Genomic DNA, 16491 nt, shown 5'->3' with positions numbered 1-16491 from the left:
ACGCCGCTGCTGATTTGGGTTGTTCTGCAAATCGTGTGTGGAAAATTCTTCGTAAGAATCGCTATCACCCATACAGAGCTACGCTCCACCAAGGACTAATTGACGGAGACCATCAAAGACGTTATGAATTTAGCAACTGGTTACTAAATGCTGTCCAAGAAGATAGACAATTTTTGCGCCATGTTTTGTTCTCATTAGACGAATAATCAGTGCTTGCCGAGACGTCACACCAGAAATGGTAGAGAAAGCGTTTGAGAACTTAATTGTCCGCGCACAAACCTGTGTTGCAGCCAATGGTGATATTATTGAAAATGTTTTGTAAAAATTTATGTGAATAAAATATCTGCATTTAAAAACCAAACGTGTACATTTTTTCAAGTGTGAAAACTCTACTACGTTTGTATTAGACTTGTTCCCTTTCAATTATCGTTTCAAACAATCGTAATTTGGCTTCACCAACTTGTAAATTTTTCAAGCTCGAATTTTCACTGATAAATAAATTGTTTTTCGTCGAGTGAACAATTTTTAAGGGTTTTCGATGACGGCCTACAACTTTATAATAGAATTTTTTTATCTCGCACCTAGTGGTCGAAAAATAATTTTTCAAAATTGGTGAAAAACATTACCGAAAACGCTCAAATTTCTCAAACTGATGTCCCCCGGTATAGAGAATTGACCTTCCAAATTTGAAATCGGTACTATAAATAGTTTTTGAAAAAAAAACACTTTTCCGAGCAAAAAAAAAGACCCTGTATAACCAACTCTATTCACATCTATGAGATAACCACTTAATATTAGAAACTCTAATCTTAAAATTATGGATAACAGATGAGAGCGACTTAATACCAAGCTTATAAACCCCGCCAAAAAAATCAAGTAAACAAAAAAATTGAGATTTTCCATAATTCTGCTCTAGTAGTTTATTAAAAACATTGGTATTGTAAACCAAAATAGGAAATTGGCCCTTTAGCTAAACTCAGAAATATCTAAAATTACTTCAATCCCCAAAATTGATATTATGAATTAACTATTTTCTGATTTTAATCACCCTTCTTATTGCCTTTACTCTTCTATTAATTACATTCTCAAACCACCCTTTACACTCATTGTGGCATTAATTCTTATTACAATTAGTTTAGCTGTTAAGGCATTTTTTAACTAAAATAAGACATATCAGCTACATTATCACCAAACGAACCTTTCTCAACAACCCAAAATAGGTATCTATTAATAATAACGCTCCTCCTAACCCCTACTATTTCAATCTTCTATAAACCTCTTCCTTAATATACAATCACAATCATTAAAATTAACTCCCTAATATTACATCTTGCGTGGATAACAATGTTTATAATCTACCTTCTTATTACTCTTATTACAGTTGTAAAAATCACAACACAAACACAAGGACCCCTACGCTCGGCCTACTAATAAAGAATTCTTATGACATATCCAAAATTTTAAAGGGAAGTACCTTAAAACATAAAGAGCTGCTTTGATAAGGCAGACATAATCGTAGATTCTTCACTAAATTTAGATATAGCACCTATACGAAAAACACACCCTATTCTAAAAATTTTAAATTCCACATTGATTGATTTACCAGCTCCCTCCAACATTTCTTATTGATGAAATTTTGGGTCACTCCTTATCCTTTGTCTAATCAGTCAAGTAGCTAAAGGTATTTTCCTCGCAATACATTATACCCTTGATACTAATATAGCTTTCAATTCTATCTCCCACATTATACGAGCTGTTAACTATGGGTGACTTTTCCGTGTTTCACACGCCAACGGCGCAAGACTATTTTTTGTATGTATTTATATACATATTGCACGAGGCATCTACTATGCTTCCTATAAAAACTTAACTACATGAGTTACAGGAGTTGTAATTCTTCTTTTGCTAATAGCAACAGCATTCCTAGGTTACGTCTTACCATGGGGACAAATATCTTTTTGGGGGGCAACAGTTATTACTAACCTATTCTCAGCAATCCCTTATATTGGGCCTAATCTAGTAATCTGGATTTGGGGGGGATTTTCAATTGATAACGCCACCCTAACTCGATTCTTCACCTTACATTTTCTACTTCCCTTTATTTTAATTGCGCTAATTTTTATTCATATTGTATTCCTACACCAAAAAGGTTCCAATAATCCATTAGGACTAAATAGAAATTTAGACCAAATTCCATTCCACCCTTATTTTTCAATTAAGGATATTTTCGGCTATACAGTTACACTCTCAATTTTTATTATAATCGTCCTTATTAACCCAAATTTCTTCAATGACCCTGAAAACTTTAATCAAGCTAATCCTCTTGTCACACCATCCCACATCCAACCTGAATGATATTTCTTATTTGCGTATGCTATTTTACGTTCAATCCCAAATAAGTTAGGAGGAGTTCTAGCTTTAATCTCTTCAATATTAATTTTATTGACACTTCCTCTAAGAAAAAGAAACTTTCAAGGGTTTCAATTCTACCCGTTAAACCAAATTATATTCTGAAGTTTTCTTACCCTAGTTATTCTATTAACATGAATTGGAGCCTCCCCAATTGAAGAACCTTACCTCAATTTAGGAAAAAAATTTACAATCGCATACTTCGCCTACTTCTTTTTAAACCCTCTACATGTAGCTATAAAATTCAAGATAACAGACTAAACTAATCATTTCGCTAAGTAAAAGCAATTTGCTTTGAAAGCAAAATATAGGTAACCTAATGATTTATTTAATTCAAATCTAGATCCTTAACCACCCTCAGCAAAAGAGATATAGGGAGGAAAAACATTCTTATTAATACTATTACCTGACCTAAGCCCTATTTAAATTCAAAATTTAACTCAATCTATCTGACAAAGTAATTTAAAGATACTTAAACTAATACCCCATACAAAAACCCAAAATACCCCAAAACTAAAGGTAAGATGCACTTTCAAGCTAACATCATTAATTTATCATAACGATAACGAGGAAAAGAACCCCGCACCCACAGAATAAAAATATAACCATGAATAAAACTAAAAAAAATCTATGATAAAAAGCAAATAACAACTAAGCAAACTTATGAAAATAATATTACCATACTCTGCAATAAAAATTAAAGCATAACCTCCAGAACCATACTCCACGTTAAGCAAAAATCAAAAGGACTGCGGTTAGTTTCTGCAAGACAAGATAAAAGCACACACCTAATAAAACTAGTAAAATACCCAACTTTACTTAAGAGAACTCCCAACTTTCCACCAAATTAAAGCTTCCAACTAACTGAACAATAGGGCTCGGATTTTTCTGATCGTTTCAACCGGTAAATTCAGTTAACCATGATTAATCGGAAAACTTCCAGATAATTTAACGGTAAAATCTCGAGTTTGTTTATCAACTAATTATATAGTTTGAAAAAAAAAACATTATCTTGATCGCAATAAATTCACCGCCACCTTACTTTCCCCGAATGTATTTTTTTATCATGAAGCCGATATGAACTTTTATTTAAATAAATTTGTACACACTTGTTTTTTTAAGAGAAATAAGATCAAATTATAACTCTTCGAAATATTTACGAATTAAATATTTACCGAAAAAAAGCAAATTGTTTTTTTCTGGAAATATAGACCATATTTCTTCGTTAATCAATCATATTTATTGTTCCAGTTGTGATGTACCCCGACTAAAATGTAATAAAACACTAATGGAAAACTCGTATTAGTCTACCCATGGATAATAGTGAACTACTTTAACTATTTTTTATAATTAAAACCATGGTTTAGCAAATAATATAACTATGTTTTCATCTGGTGCTGCTAGTATCTTACACTTAATTCCGAAAAGGATGGATAGATAAATCACGAAATAAACTGAAGTGTCAATGCTGACTAATGAAACGGTGAAATACATTTTATTTTAACAAAATGGATAAAGTTGGTCATAAAATTCCCTTTCTAATCTGGGCCGCGGAAGTCTACAGACATCTGGCCAGAGCGGAATATAACCTGTGTCGTTTGCGCAGTTTACTAAAATACGGGGCGACGTTTCAGTGAGATGGGCATTTTTGGTCCTCAATGCCCCCACAACGCGATTGAGTGACCAGTCCTTACAAGCACCCGGGTACAAGTATCGCACTTTCAATAATCAGCCTTTTCAGTTTACATAGAGCCACGTAGTGGCAAATGCAAGAAGCTCATAAACTGCTGGATTTTCGTCTGCTAAGCAGACGCTTTATGGAAAAATCGTCTGCTTAGCAGACGAAAATCCAGCATTTCATGAGCTTCTCGCATTTGCCACTATGTGGCTCTATGTAAACTGAAAAGGCTAATTACGTTTCTTTCTCCACTTCTGAAATAATATCCTTTTAGTAAGCTATGGAAATTTTACTTCCTTAATAGACAACATAAGTAAGGACTAGTAAACGTGTAGGGTGAATAAATATAGGAGTTATAGTCTTACAAGTTTACTCATTTTCTCCCAAGTTAATTTTTTCTACGCTTAACTTCCATAGTGTGCGTATAGATAATGTCAACAGTAGCAGACGTTGTCGTAGACAAATAAGTTACACGTAGAAAGGAGTTCTTCATAGTCCTTCAAAGAAAACAGGTGTCGGTTGCACACAGCAAAGCTATACGATATACACTCAGTGGCGTAAATAGCGCCCCCGCAGACCTCGCGGCGCGGGGGGCCCCCGAGAACTAGGGGGCCCCCAAACGTTTATGACTGAAATTGATGCTTTTTAAAAGGGCCCCGAGTCGTTTTTCAAGGGGGGCCCCGGAGTTCCTAGTTACGCTACTGTATACACTCCTAAAAGTTGCCGCTGGTTATTATTGTTATATTATTTATTGGCTTATATATGGGGCGCCAAACCGCAAAAACTAAATAACATTTCTAGGAATATTTTAACAATTCTAGGAATATTTTCAAACTTCTAGGAATATTTTCAAACTTCTAGGAATATTTTCAAACTTCTAGGAATATTTTCAAACTCTAGAAATATTTTCAAACTCTAGGAATATTTTAAAATTACCTATCAATTTTAAAAATCCTATATATTTTAAAGCGTTTCCTAGTTATTTTAAGAGAGACGTTTCCTACATATTTTACGGACATAATATATTTTTCGGCAAAACGCGGGAGAGAAAGCAGCGCTTGTAGTTTCCAATCGGAGAGTTGAGTGTGAACACTGTAAAGGCTAGCTATGATGGGATGGTACTTGTACCGTTGATGGAGTGGTACTTGTACCGTTGACCATAAATTTTCTTGAGGCGAGAACACGTAGAGCTCAAGCATCCGAGTTCAATTAGGAATTATGAGACCAGGTTTTCCAGAGGATACCCGTAAATCAGATCGCTTATTGAAGGATGCAGATTCGGACACTAGATCTTTCAGTGGAGGCTTATCATCAACGGTACAAGTACCTCTCCATCAACGGTACAAGAACCATCCCTGCAATGTAACAAGTACCATCCCATCAATGGTACAAGTACCATCCCATTAACGGTACAAGAACCATCCCATCAATGGTACAAGTACCATCCCATCAACGGTACAAGAACCATCCCATCAACGGTACAAGAACCATCCCATCAATGGTACAAATACCATCCCATCAATGGTACAAGAATCATACCATCAACGGTACAAGAACCATCCCATCAATGGTACAAGAACCATCCCATCAATGGTACAAGTACCATCCCATCAATGGTACAAGTACCATCCCATCAATGGTACAAGAACCACCCCATTAACGGGACAAGAACCATCCCATCAACGGTACAAGAGCCATCCCATCAGTGGTACAAGAACCATCCCATCAATGGTACAAGTACTATCCCATCAATGGTACAAGAACCACCCCATTAACGGTACAAGAACCATCCCATCAACGGTACAAGAACCATCCCATCAATGGTACAAGTACCATCCCATCAATGGTACAAGAACCAATCCATTAACGGTATAAGAACCATCCCATCAACGGTACAAGAACCATCCCATCAATGGTACAAGAACCATCCCATCAACGGTACAAGAACCATCCCATCAATGGTACAAGAACCACCCCATTAACGGTACAAGAACCACCCCATTAACGGTACAAGAACCACCCCATTAACGGTACAAGAACCATCCCATCAACGGTACAAGAACCATCCCATCAATGGTACAAGTACCATCCCATCAATGGTACAAGAACCAATCCATCAACGGTACAAGAACCATCCCATCAACGGTACAAGAACCATCCCATCAATGGTACAAGAACCACCCCATTAACGGTACAAGAACCATCCCATTAACGGTACAAGAACCATCCCATCAGTGGTACAAGAACCATCCCATCAATGGTACAAGAACCATCCCATCAATGGTACAAGAACCACCCCATTAACGGTACAAGAACCATCCCATCAACGGTACAAGTACCATCATAGTTCGCCTTTACAGTGTTCACACTCAACTCTCCGATTGGAAACTACAAGCGCTGCTTTCTGTCCGGCGTTTTGCCGAAAAATATTCTATGTCCGTAAAATATGTAGGAAACGTCTCTCTTAAAATAACTAGGAAACGCTTTAAAATATCTATAGAAAGTCTATTAAAATATATAGGATTCTTAAAATTGATAGAGTTTGAAAATATTCCTAGAGTTTGAAAATATTCCTAGAGTTTGAAAATATTCCTAGAGTTTGAAAATATTCCTAGAGTTTGAAAATATTCCTAGAGTTTGAAAATATTCCTAGAGTTTGAAAATATTCCTATACTAGAAGTGTTAAAATATTCCTAGAAGTGTTAAAATATTTCTAGAAATGTTATTTAGTTTTTTCCGGTTTGGCGCCCCATACGTTTCAGCCATGGTTAATCGCAACAATTAAACGTGAAATATTTATTTCAACTACCTTGCGCATAAGTTTTAAAAATCGTTTTTTTTTAGTACGATAAGAAACCAAAAGTCTAAAGATTTTTTTTCCGGTAATTGATAAATATGAATTTTTTAAATATTACCAACTATAAACAAAGAAAAACTCACGGAAGATAATCAAATAAAGTTTTGGCCAAAAAGTGATAGAATAATTTAATTTTTTGGTTGAAAAAAAACCTTAGGTGAATTTTAGATTATTGGATAATAGTTGAACTAAGAAAAAAACTATTGAACATATTTGCTAATAATTACATCAAAAGATAACTTTATTTAAAAAAATATACGTATTAATCAAATTATACGAATAAAATTGATCGAAAAATATTAACAACATTTTTATTCAAAGAAATATTTTTCGAAAAAATTCGTTTGTGTCTTAGTTACGGTTAAAAGTTTACCGACACCGAGCCCTACTGAACAATACTTAATAAAATTAAAGCCAAACTTACCTCATAAGAAATAGTTTGAGCTACAGCTCGGCAACAACCTTACATGCTATAAATAGAGTTAGAACTCCAACGAGCCCCCAAAAGAGAATAAACACCCAAACTCGACAAAACTAAAAAATAAATTAGACCATATTGATAAAAAAAACCACACCCCTTAATTACATAAAGCCCAATAAGCCAAAGCTAAAAATAGACCTACTACCGGTCTTAAATAAAAAATTATATAATTAGAATACAAAGGCCAAATCTGCTCTTTAGTTATTAATTTCAAACCAACTGAGAAAGGCTTTAACAGACCCATATAACCCACCATATTAGGGCCCTTACGAACCTGAATATACCCCAAAACGTTTCGTTCCAGAAGAGTAAAAAAAGCCACACTTACTAAAAGACACACTAATATCAAAGTATAACTTAAAATTAACAAAATTATTAAAAAAGACACCGTCTTATAAATGAAGCTTAAATTCAACGCACTAATCTGCCATATTAAAAAAATAAATTTTTACTAATTAGCATAATATAAATAATTCATAGATTCTGGTCCTTTCGTACTAAGAAACGTTTTAAAAACTATAGATAGAAACGAACCTGGCTTAAACCGGTTTGAACTCAAATCATGTAATTTTTTAATAGTCGAACAGACTAACTAGTAAAGCTTCTTCACCTTACAATTTAATTAATTCAACATCGAGGTAACAAACATACTCTTCGATTAGAACTCCAAAAATATATTATACTGTTATCCCTAAAGTAACTTAATCTTACTTCACCAAAGATGTATCTTCGTTAATTCTAATTTAACTTAGTTTATTAGCTACCGCCCCAGTCTAATTAATAAAGCTATAAAACTAGAAAAAAAATTAAAACTAAATCAATTAAGCTTTATAGGGTCTTATCGTCCCATAGACTAATTCTAGCATTTTTACTAAAAATTTAAGTTCAAAATATTTAAAAAAGACAGACTTACCCTATTTATCCCTTCATACCAGATCCCAATTAAAACCAAATGATTATGATACCTTAGCACAGTCAGGCTACTGCGGCCCTTTAGTTCAACCAGGGGGCAGAATTTACTTTAAATAACTACCCTTCAAGAAAGGTTTTTGATAAACAGTTAAGGTAAATGGTTGCCGAGTTCCTCTATTAAACTTAAATTAAAACTAATTCAACTAAAACTTAAGCAAAAAATAACAAGTTCTTATCTCTACTAATTAAATCATTATGAACAATTTTTTAAAGCTAAAATCTTCTCTTTATAACCCTTTAATTCTTTACAAAAAAAATGTTTTTAAACAACAAGCCACTATTAAGCCTTACTAACCAAACTCAACGCACAAGCTGTACCTCCCTTAATCTAAAACGTTCCTACGCGCCTGCTACCCTAGCTATACATTAGAAATCGACCTTACGCGTGAATTTCTAGAAAATACCAACAGTAAATTACTAAACAAAAGCCAAATTAGAGCTAAAACTACGTAACTCGTTACTTTGAGCTAAAACGACGTAACTCATTACGCTCAAGTTTATGTCAGATAGGTCGATTTCGGCTTACGTGACGTCCTAATATGCATGACCAAAATTTAACTGACACCCGTTTCTTCACATTAAATGTTTTTATAATACACATAAATAATCAGCTAACTGAAATTTTATGATTCATCGAAAATTTGGCGGTTAAGATAACTTATCCCCAGAGATCTATTAATTTATTTCTTGAACTTGAAACTAAAATGTCCTGGCCTGCATAGACATTCCATAATACGCTACCTTAATCATGTCTAACACGTTTTGTGATTCAGTTTCGTAGTGCGCCATGAGGTTCAACTTTAATTTTTTGGCGGATTGTGGAACACTTTCAGCAATTCTTGTGTTCTTGGGGTTCATCGATCTCAAAAGTGCTTTAAATCGAGGGTGTTCAACGACCGTAAAGGGTTGATCATTGTCCACGACCCAATGACTTAAACAATCATTTGCAAATGCAATGTCGTCTTTACTCTGCACGTGTTATTGTAATTAGGGTCATAACTCGAGCATTCATGCTTTGAGAATTTGTACACTTACCGTGGACGTACCTCATTCTAAAACTACTTCGGGATGGTACTTGAGATGACTCGTTTCTTTTGCACTCACATGAACTTGGTATTTACCCCTATTTCAAACATTAGGGAGGGCACTCAAACATTTTAATTTATGTAATTTCTCAGGTTTAATGCTTGACCGAACTTTCATAGTACGACCTCAAATGTAAATGTCCCACAATTTTCGAAGCGGTCGCTTAGTCAAAATAAAATACAAGCTCTTACTTATAAACCCGTTAGTGGACCTCTAATTTCGTAGCTTCGTGTATATTTTATAAATATTCCGGTAGGTTTCACTTAAAGGGCCCCACCGGTGTTTGAAAAATTCACCTAAAATATCAGGTAGCATATGACGTGTCGTAGCTTTCCCTATGTCCGCAATTCGCGCGGGAAACTGACGAAATTCAAACACCGGTGGGGCCCTTTAACTTAATGTGTTATGTGAGAGCAACCCAGGAAAAGTAAATCTTAGGAGTTTCAATTTCCCATCTAAATTTTTTGTTTGGTTTTGATTAAAGGGGAACGACGGGCACAGAGCAGTCCAAGTAACCCGGCACAGCTGGCACCGTAGATCCCGGTGTGACTCCAAAAGGCCCGCAGCCCCACAGCAGGCTACCCAATCCGCCGAGGCAGGCAGGTTGCCTGGACCCTCTCCGTTAGCCTGAGCCGAAGCCCAGTATCCAGCCCCTACCTGACCGAAGTCGGAGGTGGAGATAGGACCATTTGATCAGAGCTAACATCTCCCAGTGCGCCACCAGCCTTATGGGTTACAAGAGCCGGACCCCGACTCCCCGGTAAAGCCACCAGTTATTGCACACCCTGACCCATTAAGGGCCAGAAAAAAAATAGACAAAAGTCGAATACCAAATTCCGCTGTAGACAGACTCAACCGAAGTTATGAAGTTTGGAAAAATAAAGTTTAATTAAAAAAAACATGCCGGGACTTTGAAATAAAATTACTTTCGCCATATTGGTCATGGATAAGTTTTTAAATAATGCGCTATGGAAAATATTTATCCATGGATAAAAATTGCATGCTTTATCCGTGGATAACGGTTAACCGATCGCCGATCTCTAATGTCAAGAGCATAAAAAATTTATCTCGTGGCCCGCTCAATATATACATATAATCGTAAAGAAAACTAAAAAGTTAAAAAATAAATTTCCATTCCAGCTCTAAATAGGGTCCATTGTAATATCTATATTATAAGGAGCGCTTGGTACGTTGGTCGTACGTCCGAGCTTTCTGCAATGTTTGCTTAGTCTGTCATAAAGCCAAAGGCGGGGCGGCGAAGAGAAGGCCAGTGCGGGACTGAGCAAAGACTATATACGCTTCGCTTACTAGACAGGCGTCTCCATACAAAAAACCTGTTAACACTTTCGAAACACGGGAGAAGCCTTTGACCAGCCGTTAGAGGTGCCACTAGTAGCACTCTGAAGCGCGGGGAAAATTTTGACCACCGTCTGCTATCGTATGCAAGTTGAGCCATTGAACACGCCAGTCTATTTATATATAGTCTTTGGGACTGAGAGAGAAGCTGCTGTCTTTCGCTTTGTTAGTGGCTCAACTGTAGCCTTTTTTTGGGTTTTTGCTTAGGCAGTAAGGGTACCAAAGGCGGGGGCGAATCAGGCGAAGACAAAGGCGGCAAGGGACAGAGATAAACCGGAACTGCTATTCGGTGGTGGTTTGACTATCCTATAGGCAGAGATAGCGAGGCGCCACAGACGTCTCCACCCCGCCTCCCACGCTAAAGTAATTATAGTCGACCTTGAACCACCGACGTTTGGGCTTTGGATTAGTCACTAAGGAAATCGGGACTGCCTTACCCTGTTAAGCCGGCCGAGTGCTAAAATCTACGCGTATGGGTAGTGGCTCCTCTTTTTCCACGCTATTCTGTGGTCGAGAAAACCTACTAGCTCGGTTTCTCGGAGTCTTTATACTCAGTCAGGGCAGCAGTAGGTAACATTGTCCAAGTTGGGAGGAGGAATGCGGCAAGCTTTTCGATACTCTCGGTCTCTTCAAATTTTAAGGAACGAGAGTATTTGTTTCTGTTCGTCATGAGGGGGGAGCAAATCTGCCATTGGGTACAAGGGGGTTTGGGACGAAAGAGAAAGGCGAGTTTTTTGTTATTTTTGCGGGGAAAAAGGGTACCCCGGTAATTCTGGCATAGGGAAAAGGGGGAGGGGTGCCTAATGGGGGGGGGGGTGGAAGTAAGAGAAAGGCGAGCTTTTCGTTATTTTTGCGGGAAAAAAGCTATCCCGGTAATTCTGGCATGGGGAAAAGGGACATGGAGGTCGTACTGGGGTGGAGTGGAGGGCTAGTATATATATATACGTCGCAATAATATATATATATATATATATATATATATATATATATATATATATATATATATATATATATATATATATATATATATATATATATTAATTTTATGTGACTGAATTCATTTTCAGATTAAGAGTACACTATTGATAAATCTTTGTATTTGAAACGGTTGCTAAGACGGCTAATAGTAACCCAACTTGGATTTACAAAAATACTTAATTATTTATAAAATTGAATAGCATTAAATGCAAAGTACGTAAAAATCAATAACTTCTCAATCTTTAAAAGACATTACCACGGTACATTTATTTATAAGATCATTTAAAACTTGAGTGACATGAATATTTGCTATTTCGAACTACAGTCATTTTCGAGGAACGTGCAGGCTTTGTGACTAGGGTGTCATTTTCCATGTCGTGACCTCCTTAAACAGAGCTGAAAGTGAATATTTTATGTATCTCTCGAAAAAGTAAGATGGTTCACTGGCATTGGTAAGGTTTTGACTTTATAATCTAGCATTAGTTAAAATTAAACTAATTATAGCCAATAAGTATGTCCTTGTCCTTAGTTTTTGTTAGTTCTAAGAGTAGTTCCGCTTATAAAGACCAGATTCAATACAATTTTAAGTAGTTTCCCTTATTAATATAACAGTACGTGTGGAATTGCTCGAATATCACTACTAGAAGTGAAATTGTCATGAAATGTTGTAAATCAGAACGCTCAAACGGATCTCAGCTCCGATTTTTTAGCGACCTACAATGAAACCCAATCAACTGGCGACTTAAAGGGCAACATTTTATGAATCTGATTCGATCAATCATAGCAGCTCAGATAAGGTACTTGAACTTGTAACTCAGGTAAAGTATGAATTATAAGTAAGCGAAATAAAAAAATAAACCTAATCTGGTTTGAAAATGTTTAAAAACAGAGACTCCGACTTAAAAAATCCTGCCAAGGCAGCACTAACATACACCATACTTACAGGTTGTATTGCCCTCGTGGCCATAACATATCCCGTCCATGCTAGACGTTGTAACCGATAAATGACCTACCCAAGTTACCCAACAGCGATAAGGCTTTCGTCGATTACCTCGAAGTTAACCTTTAGGAAAATGAACTGATGGAAGGTTCATTTTTAACTAATTTAATGAGTTTAGATAAATTTATTGGACAATTTAATTGGGATCAAAAAAAGATACAGTAAATATTCCTTTGGATATCTTAAGTTTTAGAAAATACACTAATATTTTCTATAGAAATTATATGTATTGATTTCTATGGTGTTTTCTACAATAATTATATCAAAATATACCAGTTATTTCTATAGAAATTATATTGATTGATTTCTATGGTGTTTTCTACAATAGTTATATGAAAATACACCAGTTATTTTTATAGAAATTATATGGATTGATTTCTATGGTGTTTTCTACAATAGTTATATGAAAATACACCAGTTATTTTTATAGAAATTATATGGATTGATTTCTATGGTGTTTTCTACAATAGTTATATCAAAATACACCAGTTATTTTTATAGAAATTATATGGATTGATTTCTAAGGTGTTTTCTAAATTTATTATATCAAATTATACCAGTTATTTCTATAGAAATTAAATGAATTGATTTCTATGGTGTTTTCTACAATAGTTATATCAAAATATACCAGTTATTTCTATAGAAATTGTTGGTTATTTGAATTCTCCAGATTAATTTTCCAAATGGAAGTATCAATTGGCACCAAAGTAAAAGCTCAAAATTATTATGGTTAATTTGAAAAACACCCCAAATATGTTGTTTGAGTTCACCCAAAGGGTTTATATTTTGTAAAATTGATTTATAAAGGACATCGCACTTCTTCTATGGGATTTGGCTTTCGACCGATTTTTTTTTCAAATTGAAACATGTTGTTGGGCTTGATAAAAGGAGCAAAATTGTCCATTGCCATTTTTTCCTAGCTCCTATAGTTTGGCCAGTAGCAGCGGTCAAAAGTGGAAGAAACTTACGTCGTTATATAGTCTATTTGTTAATAGAAGTCTTGGCCCATAGCTTAGCCATGGCCAACTTCGCGCGCTCACTACGCTCGCACCAGGCGGCCTACCCAAAGAATTTCAAATCCATGTATTGGCGCGAAATAAAAGTTTGGTTTTTAGTGTCTTCGACGGCCGTCGGGAGCGCTACTTCCGGACCTTAAAGTCGGCTCCTTTTACGATATAAATAACATGGTTTTCTATGGCGCGAAACTTGACCATAATGAGTACATAGTACTGGAAATTATTTAAATATCAGAAAATTTTATTTATTTTATACTTAGGTTATAACTTAAAAGTTCAATTTCCATAAATAACCCCTCAAATACTTAATTACTTAGGTAATTTTTAAATAGTTTATATGAATAGTTAAGCCTTGTTGGATTTTAGATTTGTTGTCTTTTAAAACAATTTTCGCGGCGGGAAATTCGAACACTTGATAATTACTTAATGCCGAGTGATATCAGATTTATGTAAAAAGATATTAATTTCATTTTTCAATTATTATTTAAAGTTGTTACATATCAATAATTTTTGTATAAATTACCCAAATATGCCTTCGAGTTGTGTTCCCTATGACCTATCTGTAAAAGGCAAAACACCTGGAGTTTCTTTCCACGAGTTTCCTTCTGATGGGGCGTTGAGAGGCATGTGGCTAGAAAATATCTCTCGGGATAATTTTCAAATAAATGACAGATCAGGATTGAGCGTTGTATGTAGTTCATATTTTTGTGAAACAGACTACCGTAAAGGTCTTAAATTACGGTATTCCCACAGTGGCAGTCATATTGCTAGTAGGCCAAACAGGCAAACCCTTATGTTATTAGGCCTAACTCCCAAGGGCGCAGGTGGTGGCACCAGTGTGGGAGTTGGTATAAAAGGAGGTAGCAGAGAGAGATAAAGGGCTTTTAAGAGCATAGAGGCCGAGCTGTAGAGTCAGTGGTTAGTAGCAGTCAGAAACTAATATGGGAGTGGTTAACTCCCAGCTAGCCTGCTAGTCAGTTGTAGTTTTCCCCCAGTGGCTGCCGGTTGCATTCTCTTCCCTTGGTGGGAATATCTAAGAAATATTAGTATCTTATTATAATAGGATAGTTATTGTATAGTTCGCTCTAAGGCCTCCGAAGGCACGTTACCCAACCTTCTAGAGTAGAGTGGCTATACAGTATCCAACTTATATGATACCAAATGCGTTGAGTACAGAGCCTGATACGCAACGAACCACTTTAAAATTGGCAAGTTTGGCTTACGTAGCTGGTTTTGTGGTACAGAAAATGGAGCAAGCTGAATTTTGTAGCTTGTGTCTCGAGTGCATTTCCGGACCCTTCTCTAATTCACCACTTTTAGACTTTATTAAAACATCCGACAGAGGAGGTATAAGTTACCCAAATAAGGATTTTGTAATGGTTCATTGATGCAGCACTTCCTTATTTACGAGAATCAGCAAGAATTAGCGAAAATATTGAAGCTCCCGTGTTGCCGAAACTTACCAGGTGTCCAATTTTGCATTGCAATTTTAATGTCCCTCATGCCTCGATATCTGCCAAATTTATCTCTGACAAAATAATACCACCCGTAGTTGATAACATAACTAGGACAATTTGATTTGAGAAAGTAAAGGAACTAGTTTACAAACCTCAATCGAGAAAACTTCTGAAAATGTAAAGGTCTTTCATCTTCATTATGGATTTTCATATTTTGATCACCATACACCAGTGATACTTCATTGTTTTCCAGGATTCTTTCATATCTACCATTCATAATTACCAGTTTTCATTAATATCTACCCGTATTAATATTTACCAGTGTTCATTCATTTCCACCAGTATTCATTCATATCTACGAGTATTCATATAATCATATTTACCAGTGTTCATTCATATCTACCAGTATTCATACTTTTTTACCAATGTTCATTCATGTTTTCGTTCATTATCACTATTATTCCAACTATATATGTCTCTAAAATTTAATGAAAAAATTCAATTATTAATTTTTACGTCAAACAAATTATTTCATAAAAATAAAAGTATTTTTTATGCTCATTACACTAAAATTTTAGTTGCATCACTTTAAATATCAGTTTAATTGTTTATCTACTTGCCATCAAATAGTTGAAAATCCAAACCAAAACGTTTGATGAAAAATTCCACATGTCGGTTTGTTTACATTCCATTCTAAACACGTGATTTTCACTGGCGCCTGAGCGGTGGCACTTTTGGAAATAGTCGATCTCGGCGGGAAAAAGGAATTAGAAAATTTTGAAAAGGGTTGTAAATCATGGAAAAAGGTTTATTATACCTCTGACATCGACGAATATATCGAATAGTTTTCAATAAATTCCTTAAAGTAACGAAAAACCATAATCGTTCCATTCGATTCTATGCTAATAGTTAGGTCCGGAGGTGGCTCCAGCGCCTCCGTAGCGGCAAAGAACGAATTTCGCTATTTTTGATCTTTTGGGTAGGCCGCCTGGTGGGAGTGTAATGAGCGCGCGAAGTTGGCCATGGCTTAGCGCTCTATGTTTGCACGTCGCTAGTTCGGGCTCACTAACAATAGAGGTCTCTTGCCGAAATTCCGGGTGCTTCCCAAAACCGAGCGTCGTACTTGGTTTCGTTCTGATCGCACGATGAACGAACTCAGTAGATAAATAGTTAAGTATTGAGTCTCAACTGTCGTGTGACC

Source organism: Leiobunum rupestre, chromosome 5 (assembly GCF_980474605.1).
Source record: "Leiobunum rupestre chromosome 5, qqLeiRupe1.1.hap1, whole genome shotgun sequence".
Classification (NCBI taxonomy): Eukaryota; Metazoa; Arthropoda; class Arachnida; order Opiliones; family Sclerosomatidae; genus Leiobunum; species Leiobunum rupestre.
Note: the sequence above shows the minus strand (reverse complement) of the source record.